This window comes from Ostrinia nubilalis, chromosome Z, assembly GCF_963855985.1.
Source record: "Ostrinia nubilalis chromosome Z, ilOstNubi1.1, whole genome shotgun sequence".
NCBI lineage: Eukaryota > Metazoa > Arthropoda > Insecta > Lepidoptera > Crambidae > Ostrinia > Ostrinia nubilalis.
The window spans coordinates 21,205,635-21,218,273 of record NC_087119.1 but is presented as its reverse complement, the minus strand read 5'-3'; positions in this window follow the sequence as shown (position 1 = coordinate 21,218,273).

Genomic DNA, 12,639 nt, shown 5'->3' with positions numbered 1-12,639 from the left:
ATTTTTTTATTATCGCTTGATTCGTAATTTTGTAACCATTTTTTTTATATTCGCTCATTCGCAATCAGTTGCAATACCTAAGTAAGTTTGTAAAAATAATAAAAGTGGTAATAAAAAATAATTTTGATTAGTCATCTAGTCTACCTAACATACCTGTATCTTACAGAAGCAAAATTCATCGATATCTGCAAGGGTCAAAATATTTGCCACTAGGATCAATTAATGAAGGCTATGAAGAAAACTGATGTAATTAAGTATTTTGATAAAATACACATTTAAAACTTTAAAGACCTTTAAAAACTTTGATCTTCGATTTATTATCTTGTGTTATTAATTTATTTTTTTACTCTTTATAAGATACATAAGTAAATTACACTACGCGTTTAACTGTCATTACACAATTTGGTACGGGTATTATTGATGTCAATGGTTTAGGGGTGCCCTCGCACTACCGACCAATCACGGCCCGCCATGGTTAGCGTGATTTATTAATGACACACGTTTAAAGATGGACCCTATTATTACTTAGATCACACCCCAGCTTGAACATACCTACCGCTTTTTGCTAATAGAAATAAAGTGCGGTTACGGACACAAATACGTGATGCTGTGGTTTTAATTTTAATTATGATATTGCCATTTACCTACTTACACGAGCTTTTGTCAATTTTCGTGTCAATACGAATCACAGGGCCATCTTAGTAACATACATAAGTGCACGTATTTAGGATGACCATATTTTTTCTAAACACGCACTGTAAAGTATTTTTCTCGTTTTAGAAAAGTGCTTTAGAAACTTTAGATAGTTTCTTTGAAAAAAATCCTTTTGCAAACATAACACATCCATCATCTGAAAACGATATTAATTAAGATTTATGAACGCACTGTTATGTAACAGTGACAGAATGTGAATGGACTGGTATTTTTAAGTTTATTGTGACATATTAATAACGTATTCAGATGATAGATGAATCGTCAGTGAATATCGCACTTTGTTTACGAAATTTATATCAAAATAGATATTAATTTGGTATCAGGTAAACCCTGTAAAACTATTGCATAACATACTAAATTGTTTCACAATAATATTTATGTGAACATGAAACAAATTGTTTTCAAGAGATTTAAATATTCGCATGGGCAGTTAAGTATTTTAAACGCGCATTAAACTAATTTACGCCTGAATAAATATCGAATCGCATAGCATCGAACAAATGCAAAATTTTCCTACAAAGCTCATTAAAAGCTTCAGCGTACTTGTATAAAAATTTTAACGTATTTTGGGGAAAATGTATCGTTTTGGTTTCTTTCTTTTAATTATTTTATGATTAGTGAATTGCTAATTAGTGAACTTTTACTACTAATAAAATATGTGTGTTTGCTCTTTTTGGTTTTTATTATGAATGTTTTATTTACTTCAGAACGACTATTATACATAGGAATACTCGACCTATTCCTTATAAGGGGTAACTAGAGGTCATTAGTAACAAATTAAGTCCAGTGAAGCAGGGGTCAAAACTGGATGGTTACCGAGTAATGACAGATCTTCGATTTTCTAGATTATTTAAAAACGATTTAAACTAACGCCCGTATTCATAAACATTACTATGAGGTCTCACAGTGCGCGTGGACGCACATGATGACATGCGAACCAACCACAGAGCTCTATTTAACGCTATGCGTTCGATTTGCTGCTTCACTTAAGCAAGCATCGTTTGTGAATGCACTCTAACTAAACATTAAATTGATGCTATTCTGAAATCTGTATTTGTGATTATTAAAAAAAAAGCGCCTGGCTTAAACTTACGTAATCACTGAAATAAATAGGCTTTAGTAAAAATACTTTTTATTTTCTGTATGCATTTTTTATTTTATTTTTCACCGGACTTAATTTATTGCCAATGATCTCTAGTATCACTCCTTTCGAGTATCCCAGTCACCCTGTATAATAACGTAAGTGCGCCTATTAACGACCCCCCAAAATTTGTATTCTATTACCGCCCTATTTTTCTTTCTTTCATAAAAGACATAATAACAGGTTCCAGAAAACACGTTACCTAAAAAATATCTAGATATGTTTATTGACTATCAAAACGATTAAAGTTTGTGTTCGTAAATAACCAGTAAACGGAGTTATTTGACATTAAATGGGACGCGCCCGCAACGGACGCACTTTTCATACTGACGCGCTCCCAGCTACTTAAGGTGCACCTTGTTATTAATTAGCGATTTTAACACATTTGAAATGAGTATACCAACATGTTTTTGCATAACAATATTAATTCGTACTTTAGTTTCCTTAATAAACCCTCAATATAGCCCTCTCGCTGTATTTTTGTGGCTTAAATACAATTTTAAATAAGGGCGGTAATAGAAACACTTTTAATAATTTGGTTCCTAATAACGACCCATGGCGTTGTTAGAATTTTGATAACGTTTTTTATTTTAGTATTTATATCTTTAATTACGCATTTAACCTCCATTTTATTATTTTGATCGATTCATAAGAATATTTCACATAATTAAATCAATTAGCGCCATACGTTAATTGTCATAGGTTTGGCATAAAACTGCAATGAACATTATAGAATATCTCTAATAATGTATGGCAATAGATTTTATAAAAACCTGTTAAGTTCTAATTAGTACCTATTTTATATAAAATAAAACCTAATAAAAATGATACTTCACTGATCACGTCTTCATTAAAGTAGTTATTTTAGCTGGTTACTGATTTTTTTTACGGTCGCTAATAGAATAAAGTAATATTCATACTGGATTCTATTACCGCCTCATAACTATAACGCCACTTGAACCACTTGAACCACTCGAAGACTTTAAGCCTGTATTTTGTATACATATAACTAACATTTATGACATGACATCATGCGTTATCACAACTACTATGTAACTTATTAAGATCTTTTGAATAATAAAAAAATAATTATACAGACAGTGTCCAATTGTTCATAGTTTAAATTAAAATACACAATTACACACAATTAAAATCAACCAAAAACTATTTAAGAATTATAGTCAAATTAAAAATAAAATATTAAATGAAAAATAAATTTTATTAAAACTCAAATACAGTTTAAATAATGACCCCCACTACTCACTAGAACACCGGGTACCGCGTAATCAAGTATAATAGAGGAATTTATTATTCTACTATTTCTGCTTGATTATTTATTTATTTTCGAGAATCGTGCCTTTTCTCTTTTAATAATAAAAAATAATAACTTGAAAAAAAAAAAAAACTAAAACTAAAAGCAAAACAAATTGAACTTGAAAAATCAAGTGGTTCCCGAGCCTCTGAGCGGGAATCGAACCCGTGCCTCTTGGAATATACCCAATTGAAGAGCAATATTCTTAGCGGTCGGTAATAGAAACAGAAAAAACGTTAATAGAAACACACCTCGTCTATAGGTCGGTAATAGATACAACTGCTTTTTCAGATTAAATTGCTATTTATTAATTATTGTGTGATTGTATACTCATTGTTACTACTTGAATTTAAAGATTACTTCATCATTGTTATAAATAAATTAAAGTGTCTTTTCTATCACCACGTCTTATATCTAATTTTCTAACGTTTATCCGAAGTCAGCTTAAACTGGCGGTAATAGGCGCATTTACGTTATGGCTTATTTTGTTTATAATTAATTAATCTATAATTGTATCGATATGCAAATTTAACAAACATAACAAAGTTGGTATTTCGGAAATCTTAAAAAAGAAACAATGTAAAAATTGAGTACGATAAAAGTGAGAGCGAAGGCAGATTTAAAATAAATTGGCGGGAATAACAGCTACACAACGTAAAAACGAAAAACAACCAACCAACGCGATCCTGCACAAAGTGAAGTGTCGGTTACGGCCCGCGCGCATTGCGCATCTCAAACAACAATAGGCTGTGTGCACTCGGCAAAATGAATTAATACCTTTCCCTTTTGCCCTGCGGCGGGCAGGAGTTGGTTTTTCTTCTGTCTACTTTCACGCAATGCCGATAAGCTAAACCAATGTATTTTCCTGACGAAAAAAAGTCACTTCGGCCAGCCTTCACAATTAGTAACAACTTTGACAAACGTCGAAAATCTGTTAAAGTCCATACAAAAAGCACCGGTTATCGTCATAGTTACCGTCAAAGTTAGGTGGTGCAACTCAGCCTAAGAAAAACCTGTGTCGTAGGAACCAGTACAGCGACAGACAAGTCAAGCAGTCCAACCTTTAATTTAATACTAGTTAAAGTAAATATGTAAGCTCAAGATAGTAAGAGTAAGTATCTTAAGAGTAAACCCTAGTAGTTTTCATAGACTATCGATATTATTATCATGTACCTACTGTGTTTTTTTCCAATGATAAATAATAAAAAAATAAGGAAAAGTTTCACAACTAACTGTGCCCACGGTTTCGCTGATGAAATGTTAGATTTTTTCAATAGGTGCTATTGCATTACTCCGGTTGCAAGGCGGTGTTTTATTTTTGGAATGCGCTGGATTACATTCCATTTGTTAAATTATTTTAGTTCATCTACAAATATGTGACTTGTTACTTACGAGTATTTTGTTCACAAACGATTATATTTTTTATAGATTATATAATTATGTTATAAGAATAAATTCAATGAGACGAATCCAGAACGAAAAATACATTTTTTTTTTAATTCAGTGTTTCGTCCCAGTGGGACGAACGTGTTGTGGGACGAATAACTGAACTAGGTCTCGCCTCAAATGGGGTCGAGGAGTACCTCGAAATTCCTCCAATAACGAAATTACACAACAATAAAAGCAGACTGGCGAAGCCGTAGACCAAAGCTAGTTCATTATAATTAGACCAATGATATACCTAATCACTATTTCGAGAAACTTCAGGCTAACAACCCTATGCATACACATAGGTATAATAAATGAATTTGTAGCGCAATGTGGCAATATTGAATACCTACTTTATGCATAAATATACAGATAATACGAATTCATAGCGCAATATTGAATACTTTATGGTTAAAAATTTAATATAGAGGAATTGTGCAAATAGTCTGCAAGCTAGTGCTGGATCTAGAATGTTAGAAAAGTATTTTTATCGAATGCCTTAGAAAGTAATGTATTTTTCAATATTCCTTACACAATAAAAAAGTACGAAGGTGAGTTATCGCAGAATGCATATATTATTTTACTGTTACAGAAAAGAAATGCTGAAGATTTCGGTATTGTAAAACTTTAAAGAAATTACAGTTTATCACACTTATTATGCGCTTACAAAAATCAAGGGAGGCGCCTGGATGCGGGCACCGCAGGACCGGTCGTTATGGAAACCCTTGGGGGAGGCCTTTGTCCAGCAGTGGACGTCATTCGGCTGAAACGAACGAAGTGATAAAAGGCTGCAATAATTGAACGCTTGGCTGCCTACAGATACAGTGGTCAAGGCGTTCCACCACACCGATATATGTACATAAAGGCGGTGTTTTACATATAACACAGCACCGATAAATTAATAAACATTATTATATTTGCGATATAAATAATCATTCAACAGTCGTCAGAGAACAAAGAACCGTATTCATGGAATAATTTAAATAATTCCGTATAAATTCAATCTTTCAACTTCGAGCTAAAAACAGAAATCCCAACGGATTAATTATTATTTTATGAAAACATGACTACATATATGCACAATAATTTCAGAAGAATAAAAATAAACACTCGGAAATCAGAATCTCTATATTTTACTTCTAGTATCTTTTACCACTTTTACTAAAGTAAGGCTAGACTACTGAGGGCTGATGATGATGATGTTGATGATGAATAAATCTATTATACCTAATCAACGTGAAAGTAGTGGTAGCTTAGCGCGCTTATGCTCAAGGGGTGCCACTTAACCATTTATAACCTTTCACCGTATAGTGGCGCTATCAGTTTTTTTAAATAGCTAGGAATGTCTATTAAGATAAAAATAAGGTTTATTTTTCTATTAAAATCGTACAATCTGCAGGTTGATACCCAAATTATAGTAGTTTAGTCCTTTAGTCTAGTGTAAAGAACATATTTTCACTCCCTTTCAAACTCGCATATTGTATACGAACTAAGCCAGCCCTAGCATGTGGGGACACGTATTTTAGAGCAGGGTACGTGCAGTTATCAAACCTTTAGAACGCTTCAATCTCGTTAAATGTACTGAGTACTTATGTACCACACTGTGCGATGGCGAATAAAGCCTTCGATACACTATATGGAACTTGCAGCCAGATAAGCTTAAGAGAGAGTAATCGCGCTCGCTAACTAGCAACAAGTTTTATGCGGTTTAGACGCAAAATTTAGCACAGTATGGTCTGGGATATTCATAAGGGCAACAACGTCACATAGGCAGGTAGCCTTGTAAGTAATCGGTGGTTTGTCTTTGATCATCATCATCATTTCAGCCACAGGACGTCGTCCACTGCTGGACCTAGTCCCCCAATGATTTTCGCAGATTGGCAGGTTGGTAATAGTGGCCTGCAAACAGTGCTTTCCTGCAATCTTTATTTATTTATTTATTTATGATGTCGCCTGTCGACCTTGACGTCCCACGCACTTCCACGTATTTGTTGCTGCTGAACATGGCCTATGTTGTAAATCCTGTAATGATTTCCACAATGGCCGGTTGGTGGCGACCTGAATTCAGCGCCTTCCTAACGATCTTTTTTATGAGGTCGGCGGTCCACCTTGAGGGTGGACTTGTAATTTTCGTATTTGTCCTTATCTAAGTTAGATTTACATTTTTCCCCTAAATCGTAAAAGACATTTTGTCATCAAGTGTGTTCAAGCCTTAACTGTACCTAATGAAAGGCACCAACATAAAACTCTAAACTCCGATATGAAGCCTCATATTTGTCGTCCGCCATTGAGTAAATAAAGCTGTGTATTTTTCGCTTAATTGCGACGAGATACCTACATACCAAAAGCTTTCATCGAGTTTATGCAGAAAGCTTATTAAAGCTAGACCGTCCGCGGATTTAATGCAGTCCATCACAGCTTTACGAACGGACACGGACAGGACAAACATGTCTCGGACAATGTCAGCGGCTATCAACTTGTAAAATGGAATACATTTTTGAGTAATATTCGCTGAAATTTTACCGGATTAAGGTTCCACTGGTTACGTCATAAAATCAAGTCAAGGTCAAATGCGACTCGGACTCACGCACGAAGGATTCCGTATGGTATAACGCTTTTGTTGTTTTTGTATTTAAAGTGAATAGGTAAGTACACAACTAAATATTCTGTGAATATTTGAAACGTCTTCATATTGCCCCTATCAATATCGAGCGAAAATGTCAAAAAAACGTTTCTTATAAGGAAGCCCTTCTTTAAATATATTATTTATTTATTATATTTTAAGTATTTGTTGATATAGCAGAAACGAAAATACTTACATAATCTTGTTTAACTATCATGGTTCATGAGATACAGCCTGATGACAGATTGACAGTGAAATCTTAGTAATAGGGTCCCGTTTTTACCCTTTGGGGCTTTTGGGCTTTGCAATATTTTTTATTTTGAATAGTGCATCCCGCAGTTTTCAGCTTAAAACATTGCCACTATTGTAAAGTTTTCCCCGTACCCGTGTTCCCGGAACCCCCCCTTCGGATGGACGTTCGAGTGACATCCTGTCTTGGCTTACTGGAAAGGTATCAATTAGTTTTTCTGCTGCAACCTTCATGTCAATCATCAATATAAATATTTGATCAAGGTAGCAAATGAATGTTTCGCTTCTATTTTGTTCGCTTTTTTTAATTAAGTACTATTAGATACATTATACATTATATTGCCTTATTTAAATAACTACAATTCATCACTTAGCACAAAAACGCGCGTCCCTCTATTCTGACGAGTCTAGTGTGACATTGACATTACGTCAATGACACTATGACAGCAGCTCATTGGCTCTAACGATACCATTATTTTAACGTTTTAGATTTTTCACAATTAATACTTAATTCATCCCTATAATCGATCAGACCACAAGCTAATTAAAGCTTTTACCACAGTCACTAGATAGATGTATGTTTACTCCTTAATACACACATAATGTACTCGTATGTGTACCTATTGACCCAATGGTAGACTGGGGGAGAATGATACACGGCATTAAATTCACCTTTTATATCATATTCTATGTGCAACAAAATTTTAATTAAATAAAGTAAATATAAACTACTAGCTTTTGCCCGCACAGATCGTCATAAATTATAGCCTGTATATTATTCTGGGTTATAAACAATAATACTGTAAAGTTTCATCAAGATCCATTCAGTATTTTTTGCCTGAAAGAGTAACAAACATGTTAACATCCAGACATCCATACAAACTTTCGCATTTATAATATTAGTAAGATATCCTATGTACAAAAGTACTATCATCCATCATCCATGATTCCGAGTATAACTACTTAGTTAACTACTGTACGTACACGTGCTCATCACACTAAGGCTGGGTTGCACCATCTTACTTTAACTTTGACAAACGCCAAAAATCTGTCAAACTCCATACAAAAAGTACCGGTTATCGTCATAGTTACCGTTAAAGTTAGGTGGTGCAACTCAGCCTAACTCTTGCTTTCACCGAAATTCAGTCGAACCCGCAACCACAAACCATGCACTTACGCAAGCCACCGGTCGGTCAAACCAAACAAATACCAAAAAAATGCAACGTTTATTAAACTCCTACCCTCACAATGTACACAGTACAGGCTCTTTTCCAATGATAAATAACTCAAACATAGTACCTAGAACTAGGTTATCCATCCTGATCAAACAATAAACTAAACTAATAAACAATATTGTATTAAAACAGACGGCTACAAACAACAAACAAAAACAGAAAACAACTCCGCATAAAAAACGCTCTTTGCTTCTCATTACACAGCGATCCGTCGGAGAAGTAAAGGATTATTATTCTTATCCCTTCTCAACTCTTCGTTCTCTAAATCACAGAGAAGAAGCAAAAAAGGTTTTTTTCATCACTCCATGCCTGAACTGGCAATCGAATCCGGACTTCTACGTCGCGAGATTCCAGACGCAAATGTGTAGGCGTTATCGTAAATCTTTTTTTCTATGTCCAAATTTTTTGATAACAATAAAACTTTGTGAAAAAAGAAACATTCATCTTACATTGAAGCTAAATCCAAAACAAGTAGGTACTTAGAATTATTACGCGAAATTATGCAATTAACTAAGCATACTTGAACTTACTCGTATGAATATTATAAACTACACGAGAGTAAACACCTCAAGTGGGTATAAACTGAAAACACAAAATTCCTCGAACTTCATGCTAGATATTTTTATACAAAGTAGTTCTAAAACTATGTATAAGGAAACTAATCTTTAAGACCTATAATTTCAATTTAGACTAGCGAACCTGAAAGATCTTACGAAATCATGTGTAAACACTTTACACAAAATGTTACTGATGAAAGCACGTCAAGCTTGACACTTTGGTATCTAACACAACTCAATAGGTGCGATTTTGCAACAAAATCGTAAATACACGAAGCAGGTAGAGCTTTTTCCCAGTTAAAAATATCAACATGATTATGTAAGTAATACATGTTTATTTTAATTCATATATAATCATTATCAATGATATTCTCTAATCTCATACTCATGAATAATAATTATCTTCATTTAATTTATAGGAAATATAAAGCACTTATCAATAAAATGAAATATTTCCCAACCTAATTTTTGTATCATTAAAATACTGAGTATTTAAATATTTTTGTACCCAAAACTCATGTAATTTATTAATCATAATCATATTACTATAAATTAAAACAATATATTTCCAATAACTCAAATAATACATTAAAATCACTTAACATTCAAATAATCATAAAACTAGAACAATTAAAACCGTACTCTCTATTTTCTAAACGAAAACCGATAATTGATAATGGACTGTACAAATTAAATTAGTTACTCGTAGGTCCGTTTACCGTCCACCTGCATTGGGAAAGCATCTCGTTCGTTAAGTCGAATCGTAATCGAATGCAACATTGTCTACGATTTCAGAAATCCGTCGTAATAATTACCGTCGGCATGCGTCGCGCCCCTCAAACCACCCCCGGCCCACCCTTGCGCCCGCGTCATCTCTCACTATGCTGCCCGCTTACACCGGTGCAACAGTGCTCCACTGGTTCTCCGTCGCTCGCTCTTTAAATTCGGAATTTGAAAAGTACCGAGGTTTGACTGCTGTGAGTGCCAGTGACATCCGAGGACCGTGTCCCTGCTGATTGGTGAGCTTTTAAACTGTTTTTTTTTTTCTTTTAATTTGCAGTCTCGTTCATTGCAAGATTTTTTATTAACTTCTCTGTTATATCTTTTTTGTGAGTATAATAATTTTAAAAGATCTTTGCGAATGCTTCCAATCTGATTTAATCGATAATTTGTTAAAAATAAATACCTACTTTTGTCTTTCTGTTCAAAGCGAAGATTCTAGGAATACCTACTTTAACTTGCTAAATGTGCTGGCGATATTTAAAACCAATTAATACTTTAAAATGAGCCGCATTTGGGCACTAGATTGAATTAGAGACTTTATTTTTAACTAATAAAAGTGCAAAGGTTTACGTTAGGTACTTCCTTTTTAATTTATCTATTAAATTATTTATATTTTGGTAAAATAATACAAGTCGCTGTATCTACATACAGTTTAACTATTTCTAACTAATTTGCAGGTTTGATTTTCAAACTAAGTGAGGTTTAAATAAACTTAGCTTAGTACGTTTCAACCTACGGAAAAGTTGGCTGAAGCAATCATTTAAATTCAAACCACATTTGTCATTTTATTCTAATTGAATTACTTTAAAGTTATTTGTTTTTAATCAATTTAATTTTGTAAGATAATGATAAAATGATTTAAATAACAATACAAATGTCATTTTATTTCAATACAAACATAATGACGTTTTACAATTAATCATAATAGTCATGATATTAATTAAATATGTTGGTACATAATAAAGTAAATAACTTAGTGAGTTTTAAATTGCATCGGAAACTTTCTAAGGCTTAGATTAAAGATTAAAGAACATAGCTACGGCATTGTACAGTTCTTGGTATTTAAAAAATGTAATAAATAGTCGTAAGCTTGCTGAATTCCACGCTTTTTATATTTTTTACGTTCTTGTTGTTAAAAATATTTCAGGAGCTTCCTGAACTTATACCACTTAAAACGTAGATATTTTACTTTTTATGGTACACTGGGAGAGAATTCATAATGACGTTAAGGTTGCCTTTTTTTTACCTGTTGCCTTTGTAATAATAAGTAAATTATCTGTTATTGTGCTTACATTGATGATTTAAAAATCAAACAAGTATGTATTAGTAATTACCAATACCAGTACCCAAGTAAATGATACTTGTATGGCTACGTATAATCCGTCACTCTCCATAAATTTTAAAATGTTTGGTTTTAAAGGTTTCATTCAATATATTTTTAGAGATGAAAAATACTTTAAACATATACATTTAAGCTTTTAGAATTGCCGTGGGTGTAAGCCTTTTTCATTTCGATATTAATTTGATGCATGACATTGGATATTTCGATTGTAACGTATTTTGTAGAGTTCTCGCTCTTCTTTATGTCTGTCTGTATGTCTATCAACCTGTCTACATTTGTATTTTTGAACCTTTATTTTAAAACTTGCTTATTACATTGGCCTTATAACAATAAGTATTAGGTACCAATAAAAAGTTTGATATTTGTAGGGATTTACAAAAAATTCTGAAAATATGTACAGTTAAAAAATCGGAAGTTTTTATTTAATTACCCAATTAAATTAGTTATGTTTACATTAGGCAATGAAGTATAACTTGTAAGCTCATTTTGGCCCTACTGTACACTTTTTCTCATAATAATAATGGTTCTCTTTTTACTAAAAAAAAAATGTTGATAGGTACTCAATTCATGATTTGATTTGACATAGTATGCATTTTGGAAAGTTCTCGAGTGGCGACCACGGGCTGGAAGACGTAGCGTGGGCAGGCCTCCTACTAGGTGGACCGACGATCTGGTAAAGGTCGCGGGAAGAGCCTGGATCCGGGCAGCGCAGGACCGTTCATTGTGGAAAACCTTGGGGGAGGCCTTTGTCCAGCAGTGGACGTCATTTGGCTGAAACGAACGAGTATGCATTTTGACATACCCTTTTTAGGGTTCCGTAGTCCTGACAAGGAATCCTTATAGTTTCGATATGTCTGTCTGTCCGAAGTTTTGCTTGGAAACTATTGGCACTAGAGAGCTGTAATTTTGTAGAGTAATCACATTTGTATATTAATCACGTAGAATAAAATTCGAAAACGTCACCGTCCCCCCCGTCCCCCCCCCCCCTTCTAAAAACTAAACTGTTGGCTTGAAAAATCTGGAAAAATTCATGATAATAGTGCTTTTTATGAACTATCAAGAAAAACTATAGCGGTTAAGATAGATCAGTTAGTTCAAGAGTAATAGTCGTTTTACTCATGTACTATAAAATTTCATACCTAATAAAAATTTCTTAGAAGAAAATATTAAAAGTGACTTTAGATGAAGTAATTGCTTACTTCTGAAATATATTGTGGTAACGACGGACAACCACGAAACCCTACACTGCGCGTGG